The sequence below is a fragment of the Corvus kubaryi genome, unplaced genomic scaffold (assembly GCF_017639235.1).
Source record: "Corvus kubaryi isolate FWS band 111438036 unplaced genomic scaffold, C.kubaryi_AGA036_p1.0 37384, whole genome shotgun sequence".
NCBI lineage: Eukaryota > Metazoa > Chordata > Aves > Passeriformes > Corvidae > Corvus > Corvus kubaryi.
This window is the reverse complement of record NW_024581126.1, coordinates 3724215-3727845: the sequence shown is the minus strand read 5'-3', so window position 1 is coordinate 3727845 and position 3631 is coordinate 3724215. Positions and strand designations below refer to the sequence as shown.

The following is a 3631-nucleotide window of genomic DNA, read 5'->3' as shown; positions in this document are numbered from 1 at the left end:
CAATACCTGCACAATCCAGCAGTCTGCATGACCATGGAGTGCATTCATCCTCTTTCATTGCTCACTCTTAATATCCTGATGTTCACAGCATCAGTAGCCTGTATTAGAAAGAGGCAACATGCTTCTGTGAAACACATGAACTCCACCCAGACACCCTTTGCTGGTCACAGGGACTGAAAAGAAATGGACCCATCCCATATAAAGAATTAGCTGAGGATGTAAGTAGACTAGGAAGTAGAAGACAGGTGCTCTATGTACATACAGAGCTTGAAGCTGAACATAAAATGCTCTGCTGACTGGCATCCACACTCTGCACCCATCCATTTTTATACAGATTATAAAATAGCAGCTGGTTACTCTGAGTTGGATAAAAGTGTGACAGGCAAAACCCCAAAGGACTGTAAAGACACCTGCAGTGTGTGATTACAGCACAGCCCCAGAGCAGAAGTGCCATACACACTCTCCATCCCGCTCTGCCAGTCCAGGACTAGAGGGATGTGCTGCTGTTGGCCACCCTGTGAGCTGAGCTGTCCTCTGCACACCAACCAATGCCTTTCACAGCTGCACAAAGGCATTTGGGGCTGTGCTGAAGCACTTGATTGCTATGCAGGGGTGTAAAGGGTTATTAAATAAAATCTCCCCCTCAGGCCTTTTCTTTTAGAGGTCTACATGGCGTGGGCCAAAACTAATTTTCTCTCCTAACCACATCTAGTGAGAAAAGCTCAGCCATACACAGAATCTGTGTAATATTTGACAAGGACAAAAAGACTTGGAGAACAGTGAAATATTAACCTGGATATAGTGTTCATGCCCCTCACCATTTAATATGGGACAGAAATAAGTGGGTCAACCCTCATCACAGAGTAAATAAATAATATTTTACATTCTATTGGGCAAGTACATATTTTCAATGCAAAGTCATTTTACCAAAGTCAAGTAGCCTGCACATATTTTCGTGTTCCCTCAGCTTTATTATTTCCTTTCTTTAGATTTTACAGACATAGATTTTCTTTTAATTAAAGTATACATTTGTGTATAATTTTTCTCCTCAAGTTTGGCAAAGTGTTGTCAAAGCAAAGAAGGAAAAAAGCCCACCATAGTAGTGATGGTGACCTATTTCACTTCTGTGCAGCCAGCAGAATCAAATTTGCTTCAGCTTTAAATGTACTGCCAATTTGAAAAATTTAACACAAGCTTTTTTCCTTCTAATAATAGAGACCATTAATAAGTAACACTTACAGATTCCTTCCAGCCTTTACAGCATCTCCAATGTGCAAACCCTGGTATTTTTGTAAAGGCTGAACTACAGAAGACCTCCCAAGAGGCATATGGATCAGACCTTCTGCTCATATGAACCTACCCGGATACCTCCAGGGGTTTAGGGAAACCATTCCAACTTAACCTGGCTGAGGAACTGGCAGCTTTAAAATGTATTTATTTTCATACTCTGACTGACACTGCACACTGACTAATCTAAGTATTTATTCCATTTTAGGTATCACTGAATTAATAATACTCAATTTATAGACAGTGAGTAAGGGAATTATGTGCTTGCTGCAGGTTGCACAAGAAGTCGGGACCAGGGCAGAAATAAAAACTTGCATTTCTGACAATAAGTCATGTATCTGACCAAGAAGCCATCCCATCCTCTACTTAAAAATAAATCACATGTACATTTGACCACAGAGGGGACACATGTTCAGGTGGCACAAATGGGCACAGCTCTTTTCTTGTCAGCACAGTTGTGCTCTGTTTCAGTAGCTCATCTGATCCAGACCTTATGCACGTAAAAACTGACTCAACACATGAGAAACAGAAAGCTTAAACACATGCTAGGTGTGTTTATATGGTCAATGTAAAATTTATCTCATTACCAATGAAGCTTCCCCCACCAAAGAAAAGCATTTAAATTCAAACCATTTAATGGTACAAGCTAATTAAAGTAGTTGTTTTTAAAGCAGCCCATCTCCCCTCAAGCAGTTAAATTAGGCTTATGAAAAGAACATCAGATGATGTACTCATTTCTTATTACCATAAGCAGAGTGACTTCCTTGGCTGGATGATTTTTAAAGAAATCACATGGTGGTGATATAATTTCCCCCCGGTTAATAACTTTGGTGTGTCTGAGAGGCAAAGAGAGAGAAGAAAGGTCTCATTGCACCAAATAAAGAGCAATTTGAGAATATCTACTGTCAACTTTAGCAAGACAAAGCAACTTAGTCATATATATTCACATACGTTCAGTTCACTAGAAACTCTAAGTAGAAGCCCAGATCATGCTTGACACAATGGAGAGCATTCACAGGACACAAATTGCAGACTGTTTCCTATAACAGGCACAAAAAAGAGAAAGCACATTAAGAAAATGGAGTGCTTGAGTATCTCATAAATAGAGAATGTCTGCCTGAGCAACCTGCCTTGCAGTCAGTCCTCAAGCACCAAAGGCACAAACTTGTGCTGTATTTGCTGACTGTGACAGAGCCTTACCCCAAATGCATCATTTTAAGAAAAAGGTTCACGTCAAAAGTAGGTGGGGTCTTTTCCCCAAGAAAAAAAAGCATCCCATCAAAGGCACAGGCACTTGGAAGGAGGCCTCTTCCTCTGAAAAGCAGTATTTCAGTAATATTTGATGGATGAATATTCCAACCCACAACCAATGCCTCAGCCCATCTGTGCCCTGCAGCCTTGCTACCCCAAACGCAACACCTGAGAAATAAATACAATTGCTGTCTATTTCATTGTATACAAAGAGCCTAATGAATTCGCATTTGAAATAAACTAGAGTCATTGGAGCTTTAGTGCAGCCATATATTAAGATACGAGTATATTGTTCTCTGTCCAAGAAGACTTCAACACAGGAGACATTAAACCATAAAACCTTTACTACCCGGCCAGCAGAGCTGCTGCGTGCCTGCCCGTGGCCATGACGCTCCCTGTACTTTCACAGCCCAGGGAAGTGCTCCTTCGGCTCCCAAGGGAATGAAATAACTCACCGGGCCAGTTTCCTGCCCAAGAATATATATAACTGTAAACGTATGCCCACCTAGGAAACAAGCTGTATTTATGCACTTAGGAACAACGAGGGTAAGTCTGGCAAGACTTCCAAAACACAGCGAACAAGTCGGGAAGAGGACACTGAAAAACATGAACTGGAGACTGGAGCACTTTAAGGACAGGATCTGAGCAAGCACGGGGGTGTTCGCAAGCACCTGAACGCAAAGTCTTTCCTCAGACCAATGCAGCGAATCCCGATCCCCTGGTTCATCTTTACCACGACCCACCCAAGACTTGCAGGAGTTCGGAAAAAGTGACTGGCCCTGGGCATAAACTGGACACAAACTTCGTCAGAAAAGCCTCCAGTGCTTATTTCCCGCCGTTGGGTAGCGATGCCCCTCAGCCCGTGCACGGCGACGCCCTTCAAGCCCCTGCACGACCCCTCAACCCCAGCTCAGCCACCCGGAGCAGCTTTTCAGCCCGGCCCGACCTCCCTGTCCCGCCCCTCAGCCCAGCCCGCCCCGGTCCCTCCAGCCCGGCCCCTCCGGCCCGCCCCGGCCCCTCCGGCCCGCCCCGGCCCCTCCGGCCCGCCCCGGCCCCTCCGGCCCGCCCCGGCCCCTCCGGCCCGCCCCGGCCC

At 44.8% G+C, this 3631-nt stretch overlaps 1 long non-coding RNA gene across 1 annotated transcript; it reads right to left on the bottom strand.

Moving 5' to 3' along the window:
- Positions 1–968: 968 nt before the first annotated feature.
- On the bottom strand, positions 969–3472 carry LOC121668152. The gene is made up of 3 exons (XR_006017275.1): positions 3210–3472; positions 2888–3005; positions 969–2123 (listed from the first exon to the last, which is right to left on the bottom strand). It is a non-coding gene; the product is annotated as an uncharacterized LOC121668152 (long non-coding RNA).
- Positions 3473–3631: the final 159 nt, after the last annotated feature.